Here is a 21,711-nt window from a genome sequence, read left to right on the forward strand (position 1 = left end):
GTTGTTGTGTTTTCATTTTCATTTATCTCTAGGTATCTTTTGATTTTTTCTTTGATCTCATTAATAACCCATTCATTATTTAGCAGCATGTTATTTAACCTCCACGTATTTGTGTATTTTCTAGTTTTTTTCTTGTAGTCAATATCTAATTTTATACCACTGTGATCAGAGATAGTCGATACGATTTCAGTCTTCTTATATTTACTGATACCTGTTTTGTGTCCTAACATGTGGTCTATCCTTGAAAATGTTCCATGTGAACTTGAGAACAATGTATATTTTGCTCTTTTGGGGTAAAATGCTCTGAAAATATCTATTAAGTCCATCTGTTCTAGTGTGTTTTTTAGGCCCATTGTTTCCTTGTTGATTCTTAGCCTGGAAGATCTGTCCATTGGTTTCAATGGGATGTTAAAGTCTCTTACTATGAGCGTATTACTATTGATCTCTCCTTTTATCAGTCAATAATTTCTTTATGTATGTAGGTGCTCCTATGTTGGGTGCATATATGTTTACTATGATTATGTCTTCTTGATTTATCGATCCCTTTATCATTACGCAATGCCCTTTTTTGTCTCTTATTATAACTTTTGTTTTAAAGTTTATTTTATCTGATATGAGTATTACTACCCTGGATTTTTTTTATTATTCCTTTTTGCATGAAATATCTTTTTTTTATCCCTTTACTTTCAGTTTTGAGTGTCATTTGATCTGAAGCGGGTCTCTTTTAGACAGCATATGCATGGGTCTTGTTTTCTTATCCATTCGGTTACCCTATGTCTTTTGATTGGAGCATTTCATTCATTTACATTTAAAGTGATTGCTGATAGGTATATTGTTACTGCCATTTTATTATTAATATTTGTTATTTTTATTTTCTTTTTTATCCTTTTTCTTTTTACAGAAGACCCTTTAACATTTCTTGTAATGTTGGCTTGTTGGTGATGAATTCCTTAAGCTTTTTCCTGTCGGGGAAGCTCTTTATCTTACCTTCCATTTTAATCAAAAATCTTGCTGGATAGAGTATTCATGGTTGTAGATTCTTGTTTTTCATACCTTTGAATATTTATTGCCATTCCCTTCTGGCTGCAAAATTTCCATTGAAAAGTTAGCAGACATTCTTATGGGGATAATTTATAAGTAACTAGCTTCCTTTCTTTTGCTACTTTTAAGATTCACTCTTTGTCTTTGACCTTTGGCATTTTAATTATGATGTGTCTTAGTGTAGGTCTGATTGAATTCCTCTAGTTTAAGACTCTGTGCTTCCTGAATTTGTATGTCTAGTTCCTTTGCCAGTTTAGGGACGTTTTCTGTCATTATTTCTTCAAATAGATTCTTAATCCCTTGCTCTCTCTCTTCCTCCTCAGGTACTTCTAGGATTCTGATATTTCTTCGCTTCATATTTTCCCAGAGGTCTCTTAAACTATCCTCATTTTAAAAAATTATTTTATGTTGTTATTGCTCTGATTGGGAGTATTCTGTTATCTTCCAATTCGCTGATTCAATCTTCTGCTTCATCCAATCTACTATTGAATCTTTCTAGTGTATTATTCATTTCAATTATTGTATTCTTCGTTTCTATCTGGTTCTTTTTTTATGGTTTCTATGTCCAATTTTATGCTTACCATCTCTCCGCTGAGGTTCTCATTGTGCTCACCCATTCTCCCCATAAGTTCGTTGAGCATCATTTTACCCATTATTATTATTTTTTAAATTAAGTTTATTGGGGGTAACATTGATTAATACAATTATATATTTTTCAGGTGTACATTACAATTTGACATCTGTATGTTCTATTGTGTGATTACCACCCAAAGTCCAGTTTCCTTCAGCTATCATATATTTGAGTTCCTTTACCCACTTTACCCTCCCTCTATCCCCATATATTCGACCTCTTTACCCTAATCACCTCACTCCTTCTCCCCCAACCCCTTCCCTCTGGTAACCACTAGTCTATAGTCCATGGTAACGAGTCTCTGTTTGTCCTGTTCATTTGTTGCTTTTAGGCTTATATCCCACATATAAGTGATATCATGTGATTTTTAACTTTTTCTGTCTGGCTTATTTCACTGAGCAAGATTATCTCATGGTCCATCCATGTTGTCACAAATGGCAGTATTTCATCTCTTTTTATGACTAAATAATATTCCATTGTATATATGTACCATAGCTTCTTTAGCCAATCCTCTATTGCAAGACACTTTAGTTGCTTCCATGTCCTGGCCCCTGTGAATAATGCTGCTATGAACATCAGCGTGCAAATATCTTTTGGGGTATGAATTTTCAAGTCTTTTGGGGTAAATATTCAGTTGAGGATTGCTGGATTATATGGAAGATCAATTCTTCATTTTTTGAGGAACCTCCATACTGTTTTTCATAGTGGCTGTACCAATTTGCAGTTCCACCAGCAGTGTATGAGGGTTCCTTTTTCTTCACATCCAATTCAGCATTTGTTATTACTTGTTCTATCAATTATAGCTATTCTAACAGGTATGAGATGGTATCACATTGTGGTTTTGATTTGCTTTTCCCTAATAGCTAGCAATGTTGAGCATCTTTCCCAATATTTGTTGGCCATTTGTATGTCCTCCAGAGAGAGTGTCTGTTTAGGTCCTCTGCCCATTTTTTGATTGGATCATTTGTTTTGTTGTTGTTGTTATTGAGTTGTATGAGTTCTTTGTATATTTTTGATATTAGGCCCTTATTGGAGGTGTTGCTTGCAAATATATTTTCCCATTTGGATGGTTGTCTCTTTACCTAATTGATGGTTTCTTTTGCTGTGCAGAAGCATTTTAGTTTGATGTAGTACCATTCATTTATTTTTGCCTTTATTTCCCTTGCTTTTGAGGTCAAATTTATAAAATCCTCTTTAAGTCCAAGGTCCTTGAGTTTAGTTCCTATGCTTTCTTCCATTCATTTTATTGTTTCAGGTCTTATATTCAGGTCCTTATCCATTTAGAGTTAATTTTGGTATGTGGTGATAGACAATAGTCTAGTTTCATTCTTTTATAGATAGCTTTTCAGTTTTCCCAGCACTACTTATTGAAGAGGGTTGCCTTTCTCCACTGTATGTTTTTGGATTTTTTTTGTCAAAAATTATTTGCCCATATAAATACGGGACTCTCGATTCTGTTTCACTGGTCCGTGTATCTGTTTTTCTTTCAATACCATGTCGTTTTGATTACTGTCGTTTTGTAGTATAATTTGAAGTTGGACAGAGTGATGTCTCCAGCCTCATTGTTTTTTCTCAGGATGGCTTTGGCGATTCAGGGTCTTTTGTGCTTCCACACAAATCTGATAATTTTTTGTTGTATTTCTTTTAAAAACGCTGATAGGATTTTGATGGGGATTGCATTAAATCTGTATAATGCTTTAGGTAATATGGTCATTTTAACTATGTTGATTCTTCCAAAAACAAGAACACAGAATATCTTTCCATTTCTTTGTATCTTCTTCAAATTCTTTTAATAGGGTCTTGTAGCTTTCATTATATAGGTCCCTCACATGTTTCATTAAATTTATTCCTAGGTATTTTATTCTTTCTTTTCAATTGCAAAAGAAATTATTTTTTCTGACTTCTTTTTCTGACACTTTATTATTAGAGTATAGGGATGCTGTGGATTTTTTAAAATTGATTTTGTATCCAGAAACCTTACCATATTTGCTTATTATTTCTAGTAGTGTTCTTGTGGAGTTTTTAGGGTTTTCTATATAGAGAATCATGTCATCCGCAAATAGTGACAGTATGACTTCTTCGTTTCCTATTTGGATGCCTTTTATATCTTTCACTTGTCTGATTGCGCTCTCTAGGACCTCCAATGTTATATTGAATAAGAGAACAGCCTTGCCTTTTTCCTGATCTTAGAGGGAAGGTTTTTCATTTTTCACCATTAAGTATAATGTTGGCTGAGATTTTGTCATATATGGCCCCTATTATGTTAAGACACTTTCCTTCTATACCACTTTTGTTAAGCGTTTTGATCATAAATGGGTGCTCTATCTTCTCAAAGGCTGTTTCTGCATCTATTGATGTGATCAGATGATTCTTATTTTTTAATTTGTTTATGTGGTGTATCAAATTAATCAATATTAGTCTTCTTTTTTGTGTGTTATCTTTACCACATTTTCATATCAGGGTAATATTGGCCTTAAAAAAATGAGTTGGAAAGTATTGCCTCCTCTTCGATTTTTTGGAAGAGTTTGAAGAGAATAGGTATTAAATCTTCTTTGAATATTGGTAGAGTTCACTGTCGAAGCCATGTGGTCCTGGACTTTTACTTTTTAGTAGATTTTTGATTATTTCAACTTTCATACTGCTGATTGGTCTATTTAGGTTTTTCAGTTCTTCTTGACTCAGTATAGAAGGTTGTATTTTTTTAAGTACTAGTCTATTTCTTCTAGGTTATTAAATTTGGTGTTATATACTTTTCCATAGTATTCTTGTATGGTTCTTTGTATTTCTGCGATGCCATTTGTAACTCTCCCTCTTTTATCCCTGATTTTGTTTATTTGATGTCCTTTCCCTTTTTTCTTCAGGGAGTCTAGCCAGGGGTTTGTCAATTCATTTGCTTTCTCAAAGAACCTGCTCTTTCTTGCACTTATTTTTTCTATCATTCTTTTGTTTTCAATTTAATTTATTTCTGCTGTAATTTTGATGATTTGTTTCCTTTCACTGACTTTAGGCTTCATTTGTTCTTCCTTTTCTAGTTTTTTAAGATAAAGCATTTGGTTGTTTATTTGAACTTGTTCTTGTTTTTGGAGATAAGCCTGTAATGATATGACTGCTTTTACTACGTTCCAAAAATTTTGATTATGTTGTACTATCATTATCATTTATTTCTACGTATCCCTTGATCTCTCTTATTATTTCTTCTCTGACCCAATTATTTGTCAGTAGCATGTTGTTTATTCTTCATGTATTTGTGGTTCTTCCCGCTTTTTTTTTTTTTTTTACAATTGAGATCTCTAGTTTCAAAACATTATAAGCAGAGAATATGGTTGGTATGATTTCAACCCTCTTATATTTGTTGAGGCTTTGTTTGTGTCCCAGTACGTGGTCAATTCTTGAGAATGTTCTGTGTGCACTGGAGAAGAATGTATAAGCAGCTGTTTTGGGATGGAAGGCTGCTAGACTGCCCCTCTTCGACCCTGGTACATGAGAGGTAATCAAGGAATATTCTCCAGACTATTGTAAGTATGGTCTTTCTAAATCATGAATTTTATTGTATTATTCTCTGACTTAAGATACTTTCTTTTACAGGGGTTCTTATCCTGAAGGCTTTGGTAGTGGGTGAGAAATGGGGAAAAGAATTCTATGAAATCATGTAAAATTTTCTTGAAGAATAATATGTGTTTGTTTTCTAAGGCTAAAAATCAACTGGCCAGTTGGATGAAATGTAATTGCCATCTGACCTCTATCTCCCTTTTTTGTCTCCTTATCTTCAGTTATCCTCCACTTTTTCAATTTTTATTCTAGCTAAATCAAACCAATTGCTGCTTTTAAACCTTCCCATATAACTCATGCCCTTGCACAGGCGATTCACTTTTCTGGAACACTCTTATGTGGCTGTGAGACTTTTAATCCTCCTTCATGACTCAACTCAAACATCAAATACTCTCTGAAGCTATCTTTTAGTCAAAAGATTCCTGGTAGAGCTAGACTCTTCTAGTCCTCTAGCCCTCTAGTCCATGTCTGAACTTAATAGACATTTATTTGTAAATGTCTTCTTTCTTGCCTAATTTTTGGGCTTCTTGATGATAGAGACTACGCCTCCTTCATCTTCATTTCCTCAGGACATTTACCCTTGTGTCTAAATATTTGAGGAATGAAAGAATACTTTCAACATGTTGTCAGGTGGGGGAGTCCTGCAATTATATTAAGCTATATATAGAGAAAATATCACAGCTTCTGGATGGGAGGTCAATTCGACAGAAATGAAACTACTCAAAGTACTTTGTGCCATGAGCCTCTCAGTTATAAGATTGGAATTTTAAAAAACCACCTTTTCACTTATCTTTTTTATAAGTAATTAACATTTCTATTTGAACCACAAATGTTAGATTTTTAATCAACTTATTAGACCACACATTTTAAACTCTAGCTAATTTTTAAAAAAGACATGACTATCATTTTATCATCAGTAATGTTCAACTAGCTCTCTCTGAACCTACCAGTAGATAACATTACCCTTGGATAAAATTGAGTACTGCTTATGATATTATTGGCTCAAGTACAGAATGAAAACTGGAATCCATTGTACTGACTATTAAATGAGAAGGGGAAAAGCTACATATATGAACGAACATCTTTGCTCTAGTCAATTGAAATCTTAGTACTTTGGTCTTTTTAAAATCTTGACTTTTAAAATAATTCTTACATCTAGACTAAGAAATAATGTTAGTATTTAAAGATCACATCTATTTGTGGCTGATGAATAAAAGCTTTCCTAAACAAAAGTCCATTTTAGCCTAATTTTCACACAGTTCTCACATTTTACTTAGAGAGTTTTCATATCCTAAATATAAAATGCAAAGGAAAGGAGAGATGAGAAAAGGAGGAGGAAGAGAGACGTTGTTACCTGGCTTTTCAGAAAATTTAAACTTCCTTGGACTTTTCTTATATTCTGAAAATCATCTTAAACATGTGATTACATAAAAGTTAAATATACTTTTTTTCTTAAGCTTTTTTTTTTCTTTTTATTGGTGTGGTAAAAATAAGAGAGACATTTCTGAATTAAAAAGCAAAACAAAAACCACACATAACAAGATAGTGTGTGCAGTCAGTTGTTCTGATCATGTGTCTTTATTAGAATTTGAGATGTCTATTTGGACATCCATAAACCTGGACCAGATGCCTGAAGGTAGCTTCATCTAACTGCTTCTCCTGTTTGTGAAATTAATGATAAAGATTATATTCCTTCAACTAACACCTTATTTCATACATATTTGTTTCCCACATGGGTGAAGTTCCAATTATGAGGTAGTTAAAATTTTGGCTCAATACTTATTAAAACATTGACTATTTAGACAGTGAGTTGCCTCACTTAAACCCTTTCATTAGATTTACACATGAGCAAAATGAATTACAACTATATTATGAGTCTAAAGAAAGAACCTCACTCCTCTGCCTCAAATTATTTTTTATTCCCTGAATATAAGAAAACACATAAGATTATAAATATCTGACTAGTTAATGCACAGGAATTTGGTAGGATTTTCTTCTGTGCCATCTTTTCAATTTTACTACAGATTCCAGGGCCCATTTCTCCTTCTAGACTGCTCCATCCAAATTTGCTTTAAAGCAAGTCTGTGCTTTAAGAATGACAAAATGTCCTCTTCTGTCATCGTCACAGCTGTAGTCTTTAGCTTCAGCACCACTGTCTAATTAACCTTATCTGATGGCTGCTCCCATGGCTCTATTCGAGGTGCCTCTAAAAGAGACATATTTTGTGTTTCTCTAATAACAGAACTATCTTGACAATGACAATTACTGCTTGTAATTACTCACCCCAGTTTCCTCTGTATCTGAAAAAAAAAATGTCAAGGCTGGCAGGCTACTCTAATATTTCAAAAATAGTTATTTCCTTAGGTGCAAAATTTTCTCCTATCTTGCCTCCCCCATTCTGCCTCCTTAGTTGTTCCTATGCATCTTCTTCCTCCCTCCCAAAGGTTATCATTAATCATTCAAGTACAGACCTATATAAATTCCTCCCCACCCCCTTCTACGGCCACAGTCATGGAAACGCTAGAATACTGAATTGAATATGTGTATTTGAAGGGTTCATATAGAACTCTGCAGCTATCCTATAACTCACAGCCTTTTCCACCAAAGATTGGGAGAAGAACATGTTGAAAATTTACCAAGATATCAGTTTCCCAGACAAAGGATTTCAAATCTGCTAATCTTGTTAGTGTTTCTGTGAAAAACAATGAATAGACTAATGAATTACCTTGCAGCATACTAAAAAGGAAAATAGACACAAATCTGTAAAGGTAATGAGACTTAGCTCTGTGGGTTTTTTATTAATGAGAGAAGCATGCCTTTTCTATACAGAATGAAATCACTAAGCAAGAAAAAATTACTTAAGAAAAATCATTGAAGCCATTGTATTATCACTTGTCTTACAGCTCTAATTTACATTTGTGTTCTTGACACAAGAAAGAACTAAAATGTGACACTTCTGGATACTGGAAATATTTGTAGTAACACACAGCAAACTTAATCATATGACTTTCTCGCACTTATTATTTTACTTCCATATTTCTCCTCTTGGGCCTTTACTTCTTAGATAAAAAAAGAATTCATTATAATGATGAACCATATTGTGAGTGTCTGCACAAGAAAAAGTGATTGATGTATTGGTATTTCTTCTCTATAAGGCTAATTAGGAATAGTGATAGCATATCTTAACTAATAATTATTACCATTTACATCACATTAGTCATTTCAGGACAGTCAACAAAAGTAGTATAAATCCAGAGTCTGCATTTGTCGCTCTATCAACTGCTGAAAATTCAATCAGATTGTGTGATCTCGTTGGAATCACAGAGCACTGAATATTAGGATAGAAAACACCTTAGAGATGAACTAGTCCAGCACTTACCCATGGTGGCTGTGCATCAGAATGACCTAAGTTTATTTTAAAATAACAGATGCCTGCTAGGCCACATTCTTATAGATTTTGACTCAGAAAAACTAGTATGGAGCTCAGGTACTTGTATTTTTAAAAGCCCCACAGGGAACTCTGATGACCAATAAGGATTGTGAGTTACATCTTATCCGTTTCTCCTATTTCAGAGGAAGAGAAAACTGAGACTCATACAGATTTTGAAATTTTTTCCAAGGATTATACATGTAGGGTGTGACACTCTTACATCTAAATCTAGGTTTCTCCATTCCTTGTTCCATGCTCTTTTCTATTGGCCAGGATTCTTTTGGTTGCAAGGGGCAAAAATTCAATTTAAACTACCTTAAGCCAAAAAGAAAGTCTATTGGCTCATGTAATAAAAATGTTTAGGAGTAACACTAAAATGGGGGCAGTCTCTCCTCCCCCCCCCCCCCCGACCCCACCAAGTCTCTCCAATACGTCCACTGGTAGCCTTAAAATCATATTCTATTGATCTGGCAACTCCAGTGGAAAGAATAAGTTTTTCCTAGTAGCTCTAGGAAAGAAATCCCAGGAAGTACTTGATTAGATTGGCTTCTGCTGTGTGCTTCCTCTTCAGCTAAACACATGATTAGGAATAGAGTTCTCTAAACCAGGCTGGGTGGGCAAAATATAAACCCTGTCCAAAAGGCATGAAATGGAAGTAATTTTGTTACCAGAAATATGGCTGGAGAATGTGTTAGGCAAAAACAATAAATGTTTAGTTCATCTCTCTAACCCTCCCCCCTGATATCTAATTCATGGCTTTCAAACTTTTTAAACCTTGAGCTGCAGTGATGAAAAAGCACTTCACCTTAAGATTCTCAACTATTGTGAAACATGATTTCACAAATCAGTACTCTGTTTTGCAATGCACTCATATTTTCCATGTTTTCATATTCTACTTCATTTAAAAAAAATCCTCATCCTGACTTACCAGAGTGTTTTCATGACAATTGATTGTATTTTGAAAACCGGTTTGATTGATCTTCAATTTGACAAATATTCAATGAGCAATAAATGTCCAGAAATATAGTCATTATACAGAATTTAAATGGCATATATGGCAGTCTCTGGTCTCTAAATATATAAATAATCAAGAAGAGGCTGGATACAAGTGTGTCATAGGAGGAGGAGGCTAATCAGAGAGGAAAATAGTACAGCTTCTCTCAGGAAGAGAACTGAAGGGATAGGGATATTGAATCTAGCCGGAAATGATGCTGGATGAGAACCACATAAACAGGTCAAATTGATGACATCCCAGAGTCAGGAAGTAAAACACAAACCAAGGGTGAACAGAAGGTAATCCCAAGTGGCAGCCAAGAAAAAGTGAGAAAACAGTCAGGAACTGAGAATAAAGACAACTAGCAAGATGCTGGAGGTGATATCATGTGAAAACCAGAAGCATGTGAAAGTAGGTCAAAGGCCCTTTCTACATCTTGTGTGGGAAACTTGCCAGTGGATCCCCAGTGAGACAGAGGGGTAGAAGGCCACCCTGTCACAGCCACAACATGGATAGGAAAGTGGGAACTTTTCATAAATCTCACCCTGATCTGTTGAGTAAATCAGCCTGTGAGAATCGCACACCTCCCTGTCCCCAGACTTTTTATGAGAATATGCATTATGGAGGAAACATTACTCTAGTACATATGGTTAACTAGGATCCCTACAGGACAGATAGTTTGCCGAGCCTCAAATGGTCTAAGCCAGTCAAATCCTGTGGTGAGCTCCTTAAAGCTCACAGTAATGGTATTATGTAAAACACATACTGAACATCTCCAAGATAAGTATATTTCTTATCTGTTGTGGTAGATAAGTTTAAATTATACTTGTTTACTTAACCATACCTCTTTTGTTCATGAATGAATTTGAATTAGCTCGTATGAATGCTTTCTTATAAAATAAAGTCTTCCCATTATGGATGCTTTCTCAAACTGTGAAAGTAAAACCCAGATGTCTTCTCACACTGTGAAATAGCTGCAAGGAGGCCCACATATGTCAGTACCTTTCCTCTTGATATTCTTAGACTCTCATCTACATTTTTACCTTCTAGTGTATTAGCTCTGATCTCCTCATGTAAAGAAATAAACCATTTCCTATTGAAGAGCCTCCCTATTTCATTTTCTTTATTGCTTTCTTTTCCCCAATCACATCTTCTTTTTCATATAAAACAAACCTAATAAGCATGTAGTTGCTATTTGGCAAAATATCTTGCTAATTTGCAAGACCTGGATTTATGTTTCCTAAAAGATCTTTTTCTGCTGATAAGTTTCAGACTGGGCAACAGAGACTGCCCATTCCCTTCTCCTCCTATACTTCACCTCCATCTCAAGGACATAGAACATAGCTTCCCCTTCCCCTTTTTGTTCCCAATGTGTGAATAAAGCCCAGCTGACAGGTAGGGAATTACTGCTATGTTGGACATATTGCTTCCTTGGCCAGCAGACTTACACACCACATGGAGAGCCAGGGAGCCCTGTCATATGCTACCTCTTTTCGTATTTCATTGTCCTGTCTGCCCTCAGGAGAGATCAGGCCTTCAGGTTAATCGACCTTGAGAGTCACTACTCTGTACATCTTCTCTCATGTTGTATTTTCCCGTGGTTGGAAATAAGTGACTTAAGGAGTCTATCTTGGAATAGTTGTTGTGTGTGTGAGCCAGTAAGATCAAAGTATATAAGTTCCACAATCATTTTTCTGAATCCTTGTGGTCCAATCTTTTGGAATTCAGAATTTGTCAGATTTTATAAAGAAAATACATGGTGGATGGCCATATATTTATTATAACCAGCAAGTCTGGGACAATACCTTATTATAACTGCAACAATACTCTATGATGGACACCCCTCAGGTTTTATTATGTTGTTGAGAACAAAAAAGGTGTAGGATGAACCTTAGGAATTACATACCATGGGTGTTTAAGTACTAGGAAGGGCTCCCCAAGATGCGATCAAATGTTTCTTGTGAAGAAACCACCAGTGGACTCTTCAGATATTATTCCATACTTTGAATGGGCCAGAGTTGTCTGACTGGGAGATACTGTGAAAGAGGAGCAATACATGGCTAAGGGCTTCCCTGACTGGACAAACATCCAGTTTTGTGTTAGGCCTTCTCAGCATCCTGCCTCTCTCCCCTAAGGTCTTCCCAAAAGTAGCCCTGAGGATTTTACAGGTGTTGCTATCAAGTGACTGAAGATAGGACCAAATAGCTTGAAGTTTTCATACATGTGTATATTTTTAGAGAGATAAGTTCACAGTTTCTTTCAAATCTTGCTTGTTTTTTTAGATTTATTCCTAGGATATTATTTTATTGTTACTGTCGCTTTAGTAAATAATTTTTTAATTAAAATTTTATACTATCTGTTGTTATTTATTTTTGCAATATTTTAGATTTATCTATGTTTAGCACTTTCTTACCATTGCTTCTTGAACGTCAGACTCTCCTTCTGATATAATTTTCCTTCTTTTTTTAACACTGTACAAAATTTTTAATTTTTAAAATATATACATAACTTTGGAGAAATGATTTGTTTTACCAAAGATTTTTTCATTTTTGTAATATCACTTTAATTAGAAGTTCCAATACATCTGTCGAATAAAGCAAAGTACACTTAAGAAACTAAGATAGATTTTCTCTGAATAAGAGCTACTTTGAATTTTCTGGTTTGCCAGGCATCAGAAGCAATAGAACCTGGCAGAGAATATTAGTCCTGAATTGGATGGAACCCAAAGGCATTCCCCAAATACCTGTAACTTCTCCAGTTCATACTTTTTTTTTCACTTTTTTTGTCTTTACTGAAATATGATAGACAATTAGTTGCTTGTATTTACATTGTACAATTCAATGAGTTTTTTTTTCAAGTATAGTTGGCATAAAATAATATACTAGTTTCAATTGTATAGCATAGTGATCAGAGATCCGCATCATTTGCAAAGTGATCACCCAACTAATTCTAGTACCCCTCTTCCCCCTTACATATTTATTACTTTATTAACCATTTTCCCCATGCTACACTCTACATCTCCATGTCTATTCCGCAACTATCCATTTGTACCTCTTGATCTCTTTGCCTTTTTATCTCAGCCCCAATTTCCTTCCCATCTAGTAGCCCTCAAAATATTCTCTGTATTTCTGAGTTTATTTCTGCTTTTGTTGTTGTCGATTTTGTTCTTTAGATTCCACGTGTATGAAAAATCATGCATATTTGTCTTTCTCTGTTTGACTTATTTCATTCAGCACAATACCCTCTAGGTCTGTCAAGGCAATATTTTTTCCATTCCCTTCCTTTTAGTCTGTGGGTGCCTTTTAATCTGAAGTGAGTCTCTTGTAGGCAGCATATGTAGAGATCTTGTTTTCTTATCCATTCAGCCACTCTATCTTTTGGTTGGAGCACTTAATTCTTTTCCATTTGAGGTACTTGTTGATAGGAATGCAGTTGTTGCCATTCTTTATTCCTGTTTTTGATACATATTTTTTCTTCTTAAAGAAGTCCCTCCAACATTTTCTGTAATACTGGCTTGGTATTGATGAATTCTTTTAGCTTACTTTTGTCTGGGAAGCTCTTTGTCCTGCCACTCTAAATGGTAGCTTTGCTGGATAAAGTACTTTGCTGGTAAAGATATGGTTATAAATCCTGGGTTTTCATCACATCGAATATTTTGTGCCAAACCCTTCTGTCCTGCACAGTTTCTTTTGAGAAATCTGCTGCCAGTCTTATGGGTGCTCCCTTATAGGTAACTAATTGCTTTTCTCTTGCTGCTTTTAAGATTCTCTCTTTGTATTTAACCTTTGTCATTTTAATTATGATGTATCTTGGTGTGGACTTCTTTGGGTTCATTTTTTTAAGCTTCCTGGGATTATGTGTCTATTTCCTTCACTAGGTTAGGTGAGTTTTCCATCATTAACGCTTCAAATATATTTTCAATTTCTTGTTCTCTCTCTTCAGGTACCCCCATGATATGAATTTTTTATATTTAATGGTGTTCCATAGGTTCTGCAAAGTATTATTATAGTCTTGGGCTTTTTATTTTTGCTGTTCTCATTGAGTGTCCTTGGCTTCCCCATCCTTTTTATCAGTGGTTCGATCTTCCTCTTTATCCACTCTGTTTATTCCCCCTAATAAAGTCTTCATCCCAGATAATATGTTGTTCATTTCTGACTGGCTTCCTTTTATAATTCCCATTTCCATTTTTACGTTTTATCTTTTTTTGAAAGTTCTCACTGAATTCATCTACACTTCCCTTAATTTCATTGAGCATCTTTAATAACCAGTGTTTTGAACTCCACATTTGTTAGATTACTTGATTTCATTATTTCTGGATCTCTGTTCTGTTCTCTCATATGGTTTCTGCTTCTTTGTCTTCCCATTATGGCTGCCTTTCTGTGTCTTTTCTATGAACTAAGTAAAGCTCTTATTAGTGTGGATTTGTGCAGTAGGTGTCCAGTGGCACGGTCCTGAAAGGGGTACAGCTGCAGGCCAAATTTATCTTCAGCCTGTGCCCCTCCAGGGCCACTTGTTAATATTCAGCAAGCAATCCACAAATGCTGTGCTTGTAGTTGCCTCAAAAGGCCACACCAGAAACTGAGGCCACCTGCCACTAGTGTGAGTCCAGGTGCTCACTTTAGTCAGGTGCCCCAGGTGTCCAAGGGGCACCTGACTAAACATGTACAAATCTCCATGTGGCTTGGGTGGGGCTCCTAGCTGGGGGAGGCGTAGTTTCAGGGAATCCTCTGGGTGAAGTGACCTCTGTTTTCCAGTTTGATGACATCTCTGCTATGGCGGCACTGTGTCCACACACTGGGATGAGGGAGGGCTCAACAGAAGAACAATGGATACCACCGGCACTTCTGTACAGAGCAAGTCTTGCCTCGGCCCTCACTCCAACAACTCAGTGTCCCCTGTAAGTCCCTAGTGCCTCCTGTGCAGCCAAAGGGCACTGGTCTATCACCACAAGAAAGTCCAATGGTGGACTCACCCCCTTTAAGAGGCTTCTGCCATTACCGCAGCATTAGCATCCATCTCACTCAGCCACTTGGTACTGTGTAGACTCGTGTCCTCAATCCATCCTACCTTCTGCTGTTCCAGTGTGATTTCTTAGATTTCTCCCTAGTTGTATGGCTTGTTCATCTAGATCCAAGGCTATTTTTCCTTGCTGTTTGTTCCTTGTTTCTGTCACAACTTGGTCACCAGAGGAATGAACAGAGCCTCTATTATGTATGCCATTTTTTTTTTCCTGCTCCTAATTTTATTCTTTTTGAAGTACAACTTTTACATGTAACTTAAGTATAGATTTGTTGGTGGTAAACTCTAAGTTTCTACTTATCAAAATAAATTTATCTTGACTCCATTCTTGCCCTCATTCTTGAAAGAAGGTTTTTGGGGCACACAATTTGAGACAGATATTTTCTCTTACTCTTGGCTGATATTCTTCTTCTCTCAATCTTCCATGTTGAGTAGGAAGTCTACTGTCAGTCTATTTGTGGTTTCTTCCTCAGTTTTGACTTTTCTCTTGAGTTGTTCTTATGATCTTCTGTTTTTTGCTTTTCTGCAGTGTGATAAGGAAGACAAAGGCGAATTTTGCAATATAGAGTGGCATGAGTAAGAAATAGGTGTTATTGGGGGACATTCACAAGCCAAAGGCACCAAGCAAAGAACTCAGTGTCCTAACTCTTCCTCCACCCCATAGAGATCTATTCCACAAAGATCCATAAAACAAAGTTAATTGAAGAGACATCCCTCTTTGTTCCCTCTGTTTTGCTGGGCAAGCATGAGAGTAATCTCCGTGGGACAAACACTGAGATTATCTAGTTCCCTAGAAATGACGATTCCGATATCAGCTGTTTACAAGGGGTTTTCTGGGAAACACGGCTGCCCAGCACCTTGGAGATCTTCATGGAGCTAATAAGAAGTTGGAGCCCCTCCTGTTGGGGGTAGGAGGTAGCTCCTGGGCCAAACTAGTTGATTGTCCAGGCAGGCAACAGAAAAATTTCAAGAATCTCAGACAATTCAATTGCTGTACCATAATTTCAGCCTCTAACCTTCAGTCTTCTCACTTATCTGACACAGGAAGAGAAAGAGCAGTTATTTGCCCCTCACTCCCACCCCTGCAGCCCTTTGGTTTCGGGGTCGGATGTGCCTAAGTTTAACCTGTTTGGGTTTGTCATTCCACCTGAGGACAAGGTATTTTTCTTGGTGTGTTGGGTTCTCTGGGATCCAGTCGTCATTCCGACAGCAAGGGTGACATCTAGAGGCAAAGACGAGTAGCTGCAGAGCTACTCGAAGCCATCTGTATCCCTTCCAGCTATCCCCTGAGGTCCTCTTTCCCCGGTAACCAGGGTCCTGCCAGGGTAAAGTGGCTGACTTCTTCCTGAATGTCCAACTCTCTCCAGTCTATTTCAAACCACTTTCTGGTTCTACTTGGCCTTCCATTCTAAAATTCATCAGCAGGGAGATGTGATGAGCTCTTATGGTTTAGCTAAAAGACCCCAAATTAAATCTGGTAAGTGTAGTCCCCGACTGTGAGTATCAGCAACCCCAGAGAGGCAGACAACCGAGCCCCATTTTCATCCTCCTCTAGGTCCAACAGACCTGCCCAGAGTAGTGGGTTTGCCAGGCTGCACTAGAGCTGGTGCATGGGAGAGGCATAAGTGGGTGACCCTCTCTTTCTGAGACTGAGAGGCTGGATGTTTAGAGGGTAACACAAAAGTTCTTATTTCTCAAAATAATTGAATTTTCCCATCCCCAGGGGTTTTAATCACCCTCTGTTGATCTTCTAGGAGATTTTCTTTCCATAAAAACTGCTCTAGTTTTTCTCTTTCTCATCTACCCAGCCCCAGGGCACCTTTTGTGGTTCCGGTCAGGGTTCTTCTGTCAGTCCCCTGCCTTTCTCTTTCTTTACCCTACAGCTGCAGCTGCCTGCAAATACCCAAAGAATTCCACCCAAGGCCAGAAATATAGCACTTTCCTTGATAACCCTGCTGCTGAATTGAGGGATTTTCCTAACTTGTTACACCATCTCCAGGTAGTTAAGTTACACTGTCACACAGAGAATGCTTTCCTGCTTCACCCGTACTGTTCACCTACCACCTGTCTGTCACCTCCTCTTTGGTCAGTCTAGCAATTTATCTTGTAAAGCAGGCCCCAGGATTGGTAAATCTTAATCTAAGGAGCCCTTGTCCACAAATGCTTTTCCCTAGAGAGGATATCCATTTCCTTTTGCCATAATCAGGTGGCATTATTGGCTTGTGACCACATACCCTTCTTTTCAGCCTCCCAGGTTTAATCCAGATGTCCCAAGTTTAGCTACTTGGAGCAAATTATTGGAAGGCAATTTGATGAATATATCAAAAATCTTTAAAATCTATAGACATTCTGACCTAATAATTCTGATTCTAGGATTTTTAACCCAAGAAAATATTTGAACACATGCCAAGATCTATATATGAAGATAAGAAAATTTCTATAAAAGCAAAAATTAGAAATAATTTAAGGTTTAGTTATTGATTGGTTAAGTAAATTATGTTGCACCCATATAATTGAATCATACGTAGCAGCTACATTGTAGTTATTTTAAATTACAATGCAGATCTACAGTTATTGAAATGAGAAAATGTTTGCAACATTCTGTATGGAAAAAAGCAGTCTATAGAACATCATAAATAATATAGTCTCAATATATATTTCAGTTGACCCTGCTGATCATTCCCTTATTCTTGAAACTTTTTTAGTTTCATGACACTGTCCTCACTCCTAATTTTCTTTCACTCTGTCTGCCTTCTCAATCTGTTAATCTATTCTTTTGCCCATTCTAAATGTTGATGATTTTCAGATTTTCATATTTCCCTTTTGTTTATCTTCTCATTCTACCCACTCTCCTTGAGTAACTTCACTTATTACACGAATTTGTAATCTAAAAATAAAAGGCCAAAGTAAGAGTCAACAGGCATTTGAGATCCAAAAGCCCTAATTCAGGCATCAACCTAAATATTCAGATTGAGAGATGAAGGCAAGGGGTATTGACGAGGAAAAGAAGGGGAATAGTTACAAGAATAGAAGGAAGGAATTTCTATTGGTGCAGATATCTAACATAGTGATGCTAATTGTAAAGAATGTCTTTAATTTTCAGTCCTGTAATTATGATGTCTGCTTTCCCGTTGGCTTTACAAACAGTTGTTTGTAATACAATGCTGTTTTAGGCCCAGCCCAAAGATTATTTTGTCCAGTTTTAAATATTCCAAAGGTGTGAGGAGAAAGATGGGCAATGCAGGTACTCTGAGATGTGGGCTCTGATTCCATTTTGAAGTGGCTCCATCATCATTATCATTATCATCATCATCATTATTATTATCATCATTATTATTATAAATTTAACAACCATTTAAATGTTAATGACTCTCAAATCTGAGTATTTAGCTCAAATGATGTTCTTAAACCATTTAGCCAATTGGACATCACCATTTGGATGTCTCCTAGGCTCCTCAAACTCTGCCTTCCCGGAGCAGAAAGTAACAGAGTCTCTCTGACTCTGTCTTGTCCAAGCCTGCTTTGTTCATATGGCCTTCAGGTTAATAGCTTCTGCTTAGTCTTGCATTTGAATGTGCTAAACATTAGAGGAATTCTGCCTGGGGCTTGAGTTTTACAAAAACAGCTCCAAACCAGAAAATGCCTCTCCCGAGCAGATAAGAGAAGTATATACAAAAATGATTATCAAAGAGTTACAGGAACCTTGTGACCAGACTCACATCAACTAAAGTCAACAGACTAAGAGCAAAGAAATTTCACAACCTTCCTCAGAGCCCTGCTGGTTCCTGTGGCCATCGATCACCTTCTGCCCCTTCTGTTTCCCCCTTCCCCAGACAGAAAAGAAACCTGAATTTTACACTTTTTTAAGATGGTTCTTTAGGACACTAGTCCACCATATTCTCAGCTTGCTGGTTTTTCTACTAAAGTTGCTTTCCTTGTCCCAACACTTTGCACTTGGCTCTCATATGGTAGGTGGTACTGTGGCAGGGTGACCCTGCCTGGCCATGTCCTGCTCAAATGAGTTAGTTCCTGACTGCACCCTGCTTCCTAGGACTCTCTGGCTGTCGTGGCTATGTTTTGATCATTTATCAAAGAAAAAATTTTGTGGAAAATATTTCCTGAGGCTAGCTACTACAAAATTCTAAAATAATGTTACATGGACCATAACAAAAATATTTTAAGCTAAAAGTATTATATAGAAAGAGGGGAAAAAGTGTGGAGAAGGGATTTTTATTCATACATTTATTCAACATATACAAGTGTTTATGTTTATTGTTATTACTGACCGAGACTTGGCATTTGTAGCACTCAATAAACTTCTAATTACATCTTCATTGTCTTTCTTCCTAGATTGTAAGTTTCATGAAGATGGGTACAATGTCTCTCTTGGTCACACTGCGTCTCTGGTACTCCAACATGACAGGTCCTCAATTAATGCTAGATTAATGAATGGAATTAATGACTTTGGGTATTTTAATCCAGTTGGTGCCCAATGAACCATAAGCACAAATATCAGTAATACAAGGTTGAAAGTTTTAGGTGTATAATGAGTGTAAATAATAAATCCTATGAGGCTTCAGAGACTGGAAAATTTTGTTGAGAAAATTGGGGGAGTTTCACAACTTCAGAGCTTGGAATTAAGATAGGCAGATGGTTTGGGTTTGGTTTCCTAGAGATACAGTCTGGGTCAATGATGAAATTGCTTTCAGATGGAAGGTTCAAACCAAGAGCAGAAGGAATGAATACAAAGGGAAGTGAGATAAGAGAACATATTTGATTTTAAAAAATAACAAATTTTACTACTATCTGGATTGTAAAAATCTGGAAAGAGCATCACTCCCACCCTAACAACAAGAAAAGCTGGAGAAAAAGGGTTTCTGGATCCAATTCTAACGTGTATGTAGAAGCTTCCCCACACCAACGAGGAATTCTTGGACACCAGCAGGGTGTCTGAGAACTCAATTCTGGAACTATCTACCCAGAGATAGAATCAGATTCTGTAGGTAAGGAGCTCAGTCCCACAAATTGCCCTCCACTTCTAACTGACTGACTACATATCAGAGGCTCATACGACCCCCTCTTCTGGTTTGATTAATTTTCTAGAATGGCTCCCAGGACTCAAAACTCATTTACTCATTAGGTTACTGATTTATTACAGAGGATATTGAAGGATACAAATCAATAGCCAGATGACGAGATGTATAGGGCAAGTTCCCAAATGAAGACACTTCTGTCCTCCTGGAAATGTTTTGGTATCTCAATGTGAAAATTCTCTAGAAAAGGGGACCATGAGCTGTCCTTTTGGGTTTTTATGGAGGCTGCATTACCTAGCATTTATTGCATAGTCATATTACATATGACTGATTAAATCACTGACCATTAGTGATTGATTCAACCTCTAGCTCACTCTCTCTTCCCTGGAAATTAAGGGTATAGGACTAAAAGTTCCAATCTTTTAATCACATGGTTGGTTCTCCTGGCAACCAGGCCCCATTCTTAAGAGCAATCCTAAAGTCATTTCATTAACATAACAAAAGACGCCTTTGCCAGTCTCATCTCTGAGGAAATTCCAAGGGTTTTAGGAGGTCTGTGCCAGAAGCTAGATGAAGATCAAATACATATTTCCTTTTATAAACCACAATATCACAGTTGGATAAGTTAAAAAATAAGTCTTTAACCCATCAGAGAGCTAAGATCACAGAGAGAACTAGCCTGAAATGGAAGGAAGACGGGCTCCTTGAAGAAGAGATGGGAATGCAAGCCCTGATTCCATATGTAGCAAAATAGGAGGTAAGAGAGAAGATAGGTGCCACACAAGCAGGTAAAAATATTCAAAGTTAAAATTTCTTTTCCCCTTCTTTAATTCCATCCCCCTCATACACACACCTCTATTCCTGACCTCCCTTAAGAACTGGTTCTCTGAAGGCAGGGCAGTGAGTCTCCTTCCACACACTCATGGCACGCACCTGGGGCCTGGTGTGCACCTGGGGTGCACCCTAGGGGGCCCAGTGCACCCGGGGCCTAGACCCCAGCTCCACCTGGGGAGCAAACTCAGGACCTTCTGCATGTAAGGCAGACGTGCTAACCACTACATTACAGAACTATGCCTCAAAACTAAAATCTTTAATAATTTGGTAAAGACTAATAAAGAGCCAGAGACACAAAAAGAAGTCACTCTCACTCACAGGCTCATCTCTAGGGACCTCCACTGGATGCTCAAAAGCAAGATTGAGGGCAGAGCGGGAGAAAGGCGCCCTAAGAGGTGAAAATCTAGAGGGAAAGAAGTGGCCACCTCTCCTTTGGGAAATAGACTTTGAGAAATGTTGGAAATAGGAAATGAACAAAGCTCTGCCTTGACCTTTATTCATTATAAAAGGAATCACAGAACCAGCTCAAACTGGTCTTGTCCTGTTTCTAACAAGATACTGAGTTGCTTTTTAGAGACAACAGACCAAAACCAGAAGTCATGTAGCTAAAGCATGCGCAGAAGAGAGAACTCGGACCTCCAGTTGCACTTGGAACCAAAGTCATGTCCCACAACCTCTAACCCTTTTAAATCAAAGGACCAGGACATGACTGGAATTTGAACACCTGGAGATCAGGTGCTGAAACCTCTTACCATCATCTTACCATAAACAGACAAGTTCCAAAACTCTCCTGCCCTGCCAGCACTTCCACATACCAGACTGGTCCCCCTAATCCCTTAAAATTCTCCATTAACTCTGGATTGAGGAGAGAGATTTGAGTCTTGTCTCCCGTCTCCTTGCCGGTTGACTCACAATGAAAGCTTGTTCTTTTCTTACAAGCTGGTGACATAGTATTGGCTTGTATGGATGTCGGACAGTGAGCCCTTGCTTGATAACAAAAAGTCTCAAGCTTTTGGAAGAAAGGCAGCAAACATTGTCACCTTCGGAGTACATGTAAAAAGTTATCGGACTGGGAGAAGGGCAAAAGGACAAAAAGCCCTCTACCCTTGGAGCAAAGCTGAAAATACTCTCCCATACAAGAGCCTGCAGAGTTTAGATGCAATGGGGAGGACCAGGTTTA

At 37.3% G+C, this 21,711-nt stretch overlaps 1 pseudogene; it reads right to left on the minus strand.

Annotated features, from left to right (window-relative positions):
- LOC107511474 overlaps positions 1-21,480 on the minus strand; it is a 64,067-nt pseudogene extending 42,587 nt beyond the window's left edge.
- Between the last annotated feature and the right edge of the window lie 231 nt (positions 21,481-21,711).

This window comes from Rousettus aegyptiacus, unplaced genomic scaffold (assembly GCF_014176215.1).
Source record: "Rousettus aegyptiacus isolate mRouAeg1 unplaced genomic scaffold, mRouAeg1.p scaffold_m13_p_13, whole genome shotgun sequence".
Lineage (NCBI taxonomy): Eukaryota > Metazoa > Chordata > Mammalia > Chiroptera > Pteropodidae > Rousettus > Rousettus aegyptiacus.